Here is a 13,006-nt window from a genome sequence, read left to right as displayed (position 1 = left end):
AAAATCTGAGGACCTTCATCACCATTACACCTGCTTTACAAGAAATGCTAAAGGGAGTTAGCTGAGTGGAAGTAAAATGACTATAATTATCATCATAATATAAGAAGATAGGGTAAAAGTCACTGGTAAGAGTTAAAATATATTCAAAGTTTGATTCTCTGATACAGTAAAACTGCACCTTAAAACTTACATTTACATCTCTAGATCAAAAGTTAAAAATAAATACTGCAAAATAAATCCATCATAAAAATAATCTGTTGGATACAAAATATGTTTAAAAATATAGAAACTGTAGTGTCCATTACCTAACAGGTAAGGGGGACAAGAAGTAAAAGTACAAAGGTCAGGAATGCTATTGAACTTCAGTTGTTAACTTAAAGTGTTACATATTAAGAAATGATGTTTAAGTTGCATGATAACTACAATGAAAATGGGTATTATTACACAAAAGTACATGATAAAAACATAAAAGCATAATGATATCACAATGCATAACAACATACATAAGAAGCAAAGAATAATGGATCACCAGATTGAATAGCAATAAGCAAACAGAATTTGAACAATGTAGACCAAATGGGGCTAAGAGAAATATACAGAACGTAGTAGTGGACAAGAGCAGAATCTTCCCAGCAAACATATGACGTCTTCTGGGACAGATCAACTGTTAGGCCTCAAAACAGGTCTTAACAAATTCAGTAAGACTGAACCCACACAAAGTATCTTCTCTGACAACAATTATTTGAAACTAAAATCAATAAGGATGAAAAATAGAGAAAGCTAATGATGTAAAAAAGCCAAAAGTGTTATGAAAAAAACAAAAAATGGAATGAAGAAGAAATCAAAGTAGAAAAACTAAGTGTTTTGAGACAAATGAAAACAGAAACACAACATACTGAAAATTATAGGATGCAGAAAAAGTTCCATATGGGAAGTTCATGGTAATAAACACCTACATTAAGAAACAAGAAACCTCTCAAATAAACAACGTAAATCTATGTTCCCAGAAACTAAAAAAATAAAACAACAAAATGAGTCAAAAGTTAGAAGAAAGAAAGCAATAGAAAAGTTTAACCAATGCAAGTGTTGGTTTGTGATGAGAAAACATACATTTTGAGTTGCTGCCTAGGCATTTTACAGTATGACAACCTTGCTCACAATCAGAGTCTGAATGTCAAAACAAAGACCTGAGCTTAGTCCCATCACAATTTCCACTGTGCTTTTCCCAGGCCACCATTTAAAATAATCTCTTAGAGTTGAGCCTGCGAAATGATACAGTCTTCCCCACAGTCACTGGTTAGTATGATGTGCTCCTCCCCCTGCTGTCTAACTTCTGCTCAGTCATAACCTGGGCCGCAGGAGTTCCCTCCCCCAAGTTCATTGTGCAGAAATTTGTGAGATTTTAAAATAATAAATTATACCTTCTCTTGCTTTGCAGGGGCATATTAAAATTATACATTAACCTGAGGTTTTCTTGTCTTCAAAATGAGAGCTCAGATGCTGAGAGTTTTTCCTGACTATCTAGTACGGGTGACTAGTGTCTCCTTATTCAGCATGCCATACTAACATTTTTAATTAATAAATAACCTACAGGCTCCATGACACATGGGGCTTATTTGAAAAGGTAAACAATATTAACAAATACCTAAAATAAAAAAGAAAACACAGATAAGCCACAATACAACATTGTAAATGACAGAGGAGGCTTTCCAACTGGTACCACAGAAATGCAAGGTTCATAATAAGCTGCTATGAAAAATCATATACCAATAGGGAGTCAGCGGAAGGGGAGGTCACTGTGAAAACCTCTTCCAAAGTGCACACCAAGGAAAGAGCTACATTAAATACAATAAATCTGAGAGTGACCTGAAGACTGCAGAACAGATATTCTACAAATGGCAAAGATAAAGGGGCAGAAGCATGGTCAGCTGGGATTCATGATCTTCCTCCATCCCAGCCTAGAAGCAGGAGGGAGAGTAATGGGTCAGAAAACAGGTAAATGCTCAGGAGCACGGCACACCTGGCCCGGGGGATCTGCTCTGGGAAGACAAGTCCGTGATCCATTGGTCCTTTATTATTAATGAGGCTGGACACCAGGGAGTCGCAGGGGCAGTAATGGGCACTGAGTCTCCCTCACTTACGGACAGGTGTGTTCCGTTAGTCCTCCTAAGACCCAACACAGAAGCAGCAGTTTGAAAATTGTGCTCGCCTTGAGACGTGTGCTGCAGGGGTGGGGCCTAGGGAGCTCCCTCCAGAGAAGGAGCAGACGCATGACGCTTCTCCAGGCGGCCTTCAGCCCGGCTGGTCAGCACACGCAGGAGCCAGCTCCAAGGGCTCCGTCTCCCTCACTGGCAGCACAGGCCCTAACAACTACAGGAAAAGGCAGTAAGGAAAGAAGAACAAACCAAGCCAAAAGGTAGGAGAAGGAGAGACATAATAAAGACCAAAGAAATAAATAAAATAGAGACCAATGAAATGACAGAAAAAAATCAGTAACATGACCTGGTTCTTTGAGAAGGTACAGAAAACAAATAGTCATAGTTACCAAGAAAAAAAGGAGAGGGCACTAAAATAAAATCAGATGAGGAAAAGAAGTTACCACTTATATCACATAAATTTTAAAAGTTATATGAAAATGATACAAACTATATGGCAATAAATTGGACAGCCTAGAAAAATGGGATAAATTTCTAGAAATGTACAATCATCCAAGACTGACCCAGGAATAAAGAGAAAATTTGAACAAATTAACAGTAATGACATTGAATGGGTAATAAAACAAAACAAACAAAAAAACTCCCAGGAAGGATCAAAATGAAGGATAAAAATCATGATTATTTCATAAGATGCCCAAAAATTATTTCACAAAATTCATAATACATTCAAACTAAAAAATCTAAACAAAGTAGATATAGAGGGAAATTACCTCAAAATAATGGTCATTTATGGAAAAAAAAAACTAACATACTCAACATGAAGAGCTGAAATAATTTCCTCTACCCTGAGGAAAAAAGCAAAGAATGCCTGCAGTCCCACTTCTATTCAACACAGTACTCATTTACAAACTCACTTACAACTGAAAAAAATAATAACCAGGAAGAGAATTATCTGTGTATTAAAAACTAAAAGAATCAAGGAAAATAATTGGAAAAGACACAAATAATTGTGAATATATTCCATGCCAATGGTATGGAAAAACTAATATTGTTAAATATTGTTAACATGTCCATACTACTCAAAACATCTACAGATGGAATGCAATCCCTATAAAAATTCCACTGGCATATTTCATAGATATTGACAAACAATCTTAATATTTTCATGGTATAATGACCCAGAGAGCCATACAAATTTTGAAAAAGAAGTACAAACCTGGATACATCATGTGCCCTGACTTCAAACTATACTATAAGGCTATAGTGAACAAAAGAATGTGGTGTTGTCATAAAAGAGATACACAGATCAATGAAGAAAATAGCACAGATATAAACCCATATGTATATATATTTGATTAATTTATGGCAAAGATCCAAGAATATACACATGGTATATTCCATAAATTATGTTGGGAATAGTGGACAGCCACAAGCAAAGTAATGAAAATGGATCACTTACACACTACACAAAAATAAACTCAATATGATATAAACACTTCAACATGACACCTGAAATCATTAAACTCCTAGAAAAAACCTTATACAGTGAGTTCCTTGACAAGGTTATATGACACCAAAGACAGGAAGAAAAATACCTAGTACCCTAGGTTTTTTGTTGTTTTATTTTAAGTTAAAGTGTGATTTAATATGCAATAATCTACATATTTGCAGTATATCATTTAATAAGTTTAGGCAAATGTATATACCTTTGAAATCATTACCACACATCAAAATAATAAACATAAACACCACACCCAGTGGTTTCCTGGGGCTCTGTGGTCATCTCTCCATCTCATCTTCCCTGTCTTCTAAATCCCCAACCTCTGATCTGCTTTCGCTGACTAGAGATTTGTTTGAATTCCCTAGTTATACACACAGGAAGCATGTGATTGTTTTTGTGGGGCTTCATCACAGATCATAATTATTTTGAGTCTCATCCATGAGGTTGTTGGGTATCAGTAGTTTATTCAATTATTGTGAAGTAGTTTTAAAATATAGGATATGCCATAATTCTTCCATCCCTTCTCTGTTGATGGATATATCTATAGTTTCTAATTTTAGCCTGTTACAGATAAACTAATAAAAAGCACTTCTCTTCAAGTCTTTCTGTTTTCTTGGATAAATATTTAGGTGTGGAATGGCTGTCATTATTTTTCAGTGTTTTAAGTTTTTTCCTTAGTTGAGTGACAAGAATTATGCATATATGCTGTTGTATAGATCAGATAACAGTCTCTTATTGTATCTATTACTTGCAAATATTTTCTCAGAGTCTGTGGTTTGTGTTCCATGAGTTATTATTTGTTCTGTTTCCATCAAGGTGAAGGTTGCACAAATTTGAGGTGTGTTTAAACAACAGATAATATCTTACACAAAATAACAATTTTTTAAAATAACACATGAAACAAAAGTTTGAAATTTTTCATTCCCTTAAGTTATTCAAAGGGCTTATGATTCACATAATGAAAATATTATAAAGTATGAAAAGAGAAGAGACTCCTAGAAGTTCTCTTGTAATTGCAGATATTCAGGTCTCAAATTCTGTTAAACCAAATCATATCGTCAGGTGATTTCACATCCCTCAGCCCAGAGAATATGACTGTACTCTTCACATGAGGCCTGACATCCCTGGGGATTCCATGACAATTCTGGGCCTCTGTGAGCTCGGCAGGAACAGCGGGAACAAAAGGACCCCTTGGGAGGCTGGAACTTGAACTTGATGTTAGCAAGTATTTCCCTGATGGGACCATTTTCTTTCCTCAGCTCCTTGAGCTTCCTCACGGGGGACACAGGTGCTATGCAACTTTCTTGAACTCTTTCCTCATAGAACAGAATCTCCTTTTCATAGAAAAAGAGGGCTTCTTTTCAATTCTTTGTCCATAATCTCAGCCTTCTACTTGTAGATGTTACATATCCAAAATGTGTATCTCATATTCTACATTCTTTGGGAAGTCACTTCTGGGTTTCTAAGCAGTACATTCCTTCCTCAAAACATTTTCTCTAGAGTTGCATTTTAAGTTCCTTCTGTGATTCAGGCCATAATTTAAGTATTTCCTACACATGTGTATTTGCTATGGTTCCTTTTATTTTTCATCATTAAAAAAAATACATAGCAAAGAATAACAAGTAAAATAAGAATTAGCACATCTATTTCAGCAGGAGGAAATGACAGCTACATGAAATTAATCATCCTTGAAGAACACATATGTTAATATTTCTAGATTTTTAGCCAGTTTTTATAACTAGTCCTAAATCCTAATTTAAAAATATTAATATCTGTAACAAAAACATAATTAAAATAATATTTAAAGAACCCCTAGGTAATATAATTTTTAATACAAAACCAAAGAAACATGAAAATGAAGGCAGAAATTAACTTAAATGTACTCTTTACTATATTCCATATGTTATGAATATTCAAGTCATGTTATATGTCTTTGTAAGTAAAGATGTAGAGACATTGTAAAGACCTAATATTTAACTTTTACTTATAAAATTTCTTGTTCTAGACAATACCTTTTTTATAATGGCTCATTGAAAGGTTTTGTACTTCTAGGTTCTGGAGAAATTAATTTGGTAGATCATCTTCAGGGATTTTAACTCTCTTGGAGATTTCCTAGCTTAATGTTGAATTGTTAAGCCGGTCGTTTTCCACATAACCAGTGTCACAAAAGAAACGTTTTCCCCTCAAGTTGACCTGTGAGTTTATTCTGTGGTTTAATTCCCCAGGTCCCCAAACTGCAGCCACCTCTCCTTGTCCCTCCCGTCCCACCTCCTCCTCTCCTGGGTGTTCTTGAAAGGACTAGGGACATGTCAACACCTTACAGATGTAACAGTTTGCCTCAGTCTTTGAGCACCTCGAAGAGGTTCTTATTTCAGTGAGAGGAAAACAGTTCTCCCTGTTCCTGCTGGGATACAGCCTGCTCCTTCCTTCTATTGCATTAGATGAGAACAAATCTTCCTGGATGAAGACACTCTTCAGAGATTGGAGAGTTCAAGTCAGAGATGGAACTGCTGTAATAAGGAAGTAGTCTCTTTTATATCAAAGCTTTCCAGAGACTAATACATGATCAATATGTAAGTAACATTTATTTAACACTTTTGGATAGGATAAAATACTCCTTGTCTACACAAGAGAAAATATTATTTTTCTAACATATTATCCAATTTAATTGCTAAGAATGATCCTTTCACCTGTAAATACATAACCATGATCCAAAATATATTTATTCTAAAATAAGCATGAATTTTATAGAAAATTTCAGGTATTTTGTCTCACATACAGTTAAAAGGGAAAAATCCCAGAGTTAAAAAAAAGATAGCATGTGACTAAGTGAAACAGACACACATTCACGTGCATGCTACTGCACAATCACACACACACATGAGACAGTATAATTAGGAACATGGTATGGATGAACTCATTTGCCAAAACATAATCAACTCATAGAATACAGTAAGTGGATTATTTTCTGCTCAAATGGATTCACAAATATAAATCTTCATACAATGAAGTTAAAAATCAAAACACCTCTCTTCTATCTGACAATGTAGTTTTTATGACATTTGCTTATGCATCCTTACAAAAATATCTTCCAACTTCATTGTTAAGAATGAATTCTGACAATCTTTTTAACTAATTTATGAAAGTTAGTGAACATTTTCAATTAATGTTACATGTTTAAAATATATTCTGATATGTATATATTTTTTACATGTAAATTAACCCTACAGATCATTCTGTAAGCCAGAAAGGACATTAATTCACAAGTTGTCACCAATCATGCTTAAACAGTGATAAGAAAAACCACTTATCAAAATTATTATATAGAAAAAGATGGTTTCTCTGTGATTATCTCTTTGTTCAAGGCTCTCTCTAGAATAAATGGGAGAGAAATATGTTACTATTCTAGTTTTCTGTTATGAAGGAATTTATCTGCCAAATATATCTAAATCTTATGGTTTTTCAAAAGTGTTTTACAGAACCAACTCCATTACCAGATGATTCTTTATCCTTGTCAGAGAATGAGCAATTGTATTTTAGCACTTAAATAAATTGGATGTGCAGAATTGCAATGTGGCAGCTAAACACAGTGCATTTGTGTAGAGATGCTTCAGCATTTCAGTCTAGCAGTAAGACAAGTAGTGTCCAGCGTCCACAGAAGTGCAAACAGCACTTTCATGGCTCAGTACTGAGGTGCTCTGGATCGAGGAGCATCAGCCCCAGTGGACCAAATAGAGTGAGAGTGAGCCTGCCCATGAGCATCGACAAATCCTGCATCACTGGACAGTCTTGGTCTGGGCCCCAGACCCAGTACAGGTTTCTAAGCCACAACAACAGCTGGTGCTGACACATCAGACTAGGTGACCAAGTTATATTTGCTGATTTATATATACATGCGATCCAGGTTCAGGTGGGATTTGGAAATTTATAAATACAGGCAGGCATTTCAGAGATGTTTCCATCTCTACCTGCATCGACTCTGTTTCAAGAATCCTTTGGTCTTTGGACTTTATTAAACCATTTATAATATGAGGAAGAATTTGCTGTATTATATATATCTTTGATAATTAAGGCACAGACACCTAAGAAAAGTCAGGAACTGTGTCTTTTGATAATAACTAATTATCACCATGGACAGATGTGGAGGAAATGTATTTTTTTGTTGAGTCCTGAAATTTTGAGTTAGAAAATTTCCTAGAAGTTAAGAAAGGCTGAAATTATAGGTGGTGGAACATGTCATTTATACCCAGGCTGAAGTAAACAAATAGTCTGGGAGGAATATATTCTGAAAATGTAAAACATAAATAGTATATAATCTAGAATTAAATGTTATTTAAAAACGTAACTGGAAGAATTCTAACATGCCTCTAACTGAGACAATGTCCCTATGTTCCTCCCCTTCACTCACCAGTGTTTAGGTGCACCAGCCGCACACATATAAACACACTTTCCTTCAGTGAGAATGGCAGGAATTACTGAGCCAAAGTTAGTAACAATCAAAAGGCCTGCTTCTAGTTTTCTATAACTTAACATAAACGTTAGGTGATAGTTAAGATAACCTTTTATCATTTTCCAAACTACATCCACTGCCTCAGGCCACCCAAGATCTCCCTATGCTGAGTGTGTCTCTTCAGAGGACTGGCAGCCGCTTACCTGACCATCTCTGCCACTGACCGGCCTATGCCCCTTGGCCCTGGGGTGGGAGGTGGACCAGCTGTCAACCTCTCTGTGTCTTACTATCCTCAGTGTGAAATGACAGTAGTATTAACACCTTACTCTGTTTTTCACTGTGCAGATTAAAATTATTAATAAATAACAACTTCAACATCTTCAACAATTCAGTAGTAATGATGACCATCACACTGCGAAAATCATTTTATTAGTAAAGTGTTTCAGGGACTTCTAAACATGTATTGACTAATTTAGTGCCTAGAATGGTCCTGCATAAAATTGATGACTTATGCACAAGGAGTTAAAGGAACTTGATGAATGTCTATAACTAGTAAGGAACAACAATAAGGAACACACACAAAAATGTGGCAGCCCCGCTTTTAACCACTACAGTTAACTTTGCCTGATGCACAATAAATACTAAATAAATATCTATTGTCAATGCCTAATAATAATGAAAATAAATAATAAATGTCTAAAAATAAATTCTTATGTTAACTGTTATTTACTAGCTGCTTATAGACATTGATGTTTAGTACATTCCAGATGCTATATAAAAATATGCCTATTCCTCTAAATAAACTTCCATGGGGCTCCACATATAATCTGTTGCTAACTGTCATCAAACTTTGTCACCTATAACGTTAGGCCAACACCACGAGGTAACCCACCCCCTGCTTGGCAGACTTAGGCTGGAAACAGGAATCTTTCTGATACCTCATCTGTCCTTTCTCCTATACTACAAGAATCCCAGAGTCCTCATTATAAACCTGTAAAAATTCCACTTTTTTCCCAAATAATCTGGCTAAAATTCAGAAATGGATTAAATTATTGTAATACCTTCTGCACAAAACAGGAATGTTCCAAAAAGTATCTGACAAATGCTGAAAACTGGGCTGTTTTTCTTTTGGCTATGACTTTAAAATATGTACTAGCATTGACTGTTTTTCAAATATCCACATCACAGGGATCCTTTCTGAGTGTTAAAAATTCTGACTCCTTAGTGTTAAATTATTTTTAACTGGTAAAATACAGGTAATGTAAATTTTCCATCTTAACCATTCTTAAGTGTACAGTCAAGTGGTGGTAACTAGTCACGTAGGTGGGCCACCATCTTCACACCCATCTCCAGAACTGTCTCTTTCTGAAAAACTGAAACTTTGCATCCTAAACAATGGCTCCAATTGCTCATGCCCCCAGCTCTTCCCATGACAGCTTAGTCTCTGTCTATAGGAATTTATTCCAGGGACCCCATATAAATGGAGTTACACAGTATTTCTCATTTGGTGACTGGGTCATTTTAATGACCATATTGTACTCAAGGCTAACTCATGTTTAAAGATAACAAATAACACCAGGAAACAATATTACATATCTATGCACATAATGAGAATGTGTAAATAAGTTTCCAGGAAGACCTTGGTTTCACCTGCTGCTTGGGTTTTCTTGGAACTGTTTATATGGTATGAGGTAGTTTCTGGTAACATCTTGGAGGGAGCTTTGGAGGATCTCTTCCTAACTCAGTGTTAGTTGTGACACTTTGGGGGACTGGTGAAGCCATAATGGTGAAAATAACCCCACTGGACCCACAAACATTAAATGGTCACCACATCCATCCATCCCACCCCTTTTAACATTTGTTTGTTCATCACTGTAATAGAAAACCAATGTGTCACTGTAACGTGGATTCACTAAAGTTAATTATGCTGCTAGAATTATATTATTAATATGTTAATTTATTTATTGAAACTACTCTCCTTATCTTACTTTTCACATTTTTTAGGTTAATTGGCCAAATCACATGTTTATATAATTATTGTTAGTATTTAATATTTAACTTAATATGAAGATACACATATACATTTTATAAATATATACACAGTGTGAAACAATCAAAACAGTTTAGTTAATATATTGGCACAAGTAGATACTATTTTACTTTATTTCTATGATTTCAATTACAGAGAGGAGCTCACTCATGGGGAGCATGCCATTGGATGAAGTGACCAACCACACAGGCGTCACTGAGTTCCTTCTCCTGGGATTCTCTGAGGACCCGGCAATGCAGACCCTCCATGGCTGCCTGTTTCTCGTGGCTTACCTGGCAGCCCTGTTAGGAAACGGACTCATCATCACACTCATCGGTTGGGACCCTCAGCTTCACACACCCATGTACTTCTTCCTGAAGAACCTGTCGTTCATAGACCTCTGCTACATTTCTGATACTGTTCCTAAATTTGTTCTCAATTCCCTGATGAACCAAAAGTCAATATCTTTCCTGGGATGTGTCTTCCAACTGCTGTTTTTCATGTGTTTTGGTGCTGCGGAATTGGCCATCCTCACAGTGATGTCCTATGACCGCTACGTGGCCGTCTGCCGTCCGCTGCACTGAGACCATCATGAACAAGGGGGCCTGTGGGCGGATGGTGGAGGCTTCATACATCACTGTGGGGGTCTATGGATCCATGCACACAGCAGCGCCATTTTCCACTACTTTCAGTTCGAATAAAATCCATCATTTCTTCTGTGATATCCCTCAGATTATTTTGATTTCAGAAACCAAAATGAACAAAAATGAAGCATCAGTGACTGCATTTGGTGCAAGTATTTCATTGGCTTGTTTGCTCTTGATGTTATATTCCTACGTGCACATCTTCTCTGCTGTCTCAAGGATCTCCTCCCTGGAGGGCAGGTCCAAAGCCCTCTCCACCTGCCTCCCTCACCTGGTTGTTGTGACTGTGTTTGTTTCAACTGGTACGTTGAACTACCTGCAGCCAACCTCTGAACTGAGGTCAGAGCGAGGTATGATTTTGTCTATTTTTTACACAGTGGTGCCTCCATCACTGAATCCCATTATCTACAGCCTTAGAAACCAGGACATAAAAGTAACCGTGGGAAAAGTCCTTGGAATTGTACAATTTAAGTCAAACTAAAAATACTTCATTAATTTAGAGAGAGGCCCTTCCTTAGTTCCAAGATGTATCATTTTCAAATTTTACCGTTAACTAATGGGGATATATCTTAATATTATTGTAGTATTTCAGCCACTTAGGAGCAGTTACAGAGCTGGCATTGCAGAATGTTCTTTAGACACATGAAAATAACACAGAGATATCAGGGGAACTCAACTATTGTGGTATGTTTTGGGTAGTGGCTAACAAAATTTACTTAGCAATATTAATAAAGACATTTCAAAGTGATTTAGAATCCCTACCTAAAAAGTGAGGATAAGAGGATATTAATAATATATTTTCTTTTTAGTAAAATAGTTTTGAAAGGTAAAGCATCAGTGGTGTTTTTTTATAAACAAAATCCACCATAATTAGCCTGTCTAAGTCCTCCACGAGCCAGAATGATTCTACAATGTAGAAAATAATATTGCCCTACATATTTCCTATATTTGGGGTGCCCTTAGTGCTGTACCAGTTCATGGCCAGTGAAGCACGGCCATCTGTTCCCAGAAGGTCAGAGTGCACAGAGGGGCCCAGGTATGACACCCTGGCCCTTGGCATTTAGACTATAAGACTGAGAGATTCCACTTTATCTTTACCACATACTAATGAAGTCCTTCTACCCCTTCCAGGCTCACATGCCATTAGAAATGGCAGGGGTGGGAGGGTGGAGGGGCGTCTCCTTTCCACTAGCAGTTTACTTTTTTTTAATTGAAGTATCACTGATAAACAATCTCATATTGGTTTCAAATGTACAACACAGTGGTTCAACAGTTCCCCTTGTTATTAAATCCACTTCCTCACGACAACAGCCTGCTGCCCAAGGAGGCTCCTACACGAGATGATGGGGCTGCAGGCCACCGTGTGCTGTGCTCACTCACGGCTCCACATGCTGCTGACACTGCACGTCCTGATCTGCCTCACAGGCCACTTCTGCCGTGACTCCCTGTGCTCCTCATGATGCTTTGTTTGTACAAAAAGCCTCCATTGCAACTAGTTGTGAATTAAGTTCAGCGTAGTGTCTGAGCTGAAGTAACATAAAACTTAAGGGACAGGTCCTCATAGTCAGGAGCCCCGTCTTTTCCACCCCCATGGTGCTCACAGGAATGGGGCTGTGGTGTGGGGCCCTGGGGGGCATGCCCATGAGCCTGGTGTCCTCATATTCACTTAACTGATGATAAAGGCATTATGTGGATTTTCAACAAGTCTCTGATGCTATAACCTAACTGTGCTCTGAAATTTCTAGTCACATAATTTTAATAAAGCAAACACTGGGGAAAAATCAAGAACTGTGTCCTTATTGTGTATACAGAAAATTTTTTTTCTACATTTAAAATGTAGGAAAACCTTCCAGTTTCAACAACATGGGAATACCCAGGAGTCATTATATTACATGAAATAAGCCAGACACAGACAAGTGTGTGATATGAATTTTATGTCAAATCTAAGACTCAAACTCACAGAAGCAGAGAGTAAAATGGTGGTTCCCAGTGACTGAGGAAAGAGGAAAAAGGGCAGGTTATGGTCAAAGTGGACAAACCATCAGTCATGCAAATGAATAATACTGTAAGTCCATTATAAAGCAAAATATACATAGCCAACAATATTGTATCGTTAAATGTTGCTAACAGGGTTGAGCTTAAGTTAAATATTCTTATGACAAAAGGTAATAATACTGAAAAGGACATGAGGAGATGTGGGGCAAATGACAGAATTTATAGAATCTC

Source organism: Manis javanica, chromosome 14 (assembly GCF_040802235.1).
Source record: "Manis javanica isolate MJ-LG chromosome 14, MJ_LKY, whole genome shotgun sequence".
NCBI lineage: Eukaryota > Metazoa > Chordata > Mammalia > Pholidota > Manidae > Manis > Manis javanica.
The sequence above is the reverse complement of the archived record's forward strand: the minus strand, read 5'-3'. Positions refer to the sequence as shown.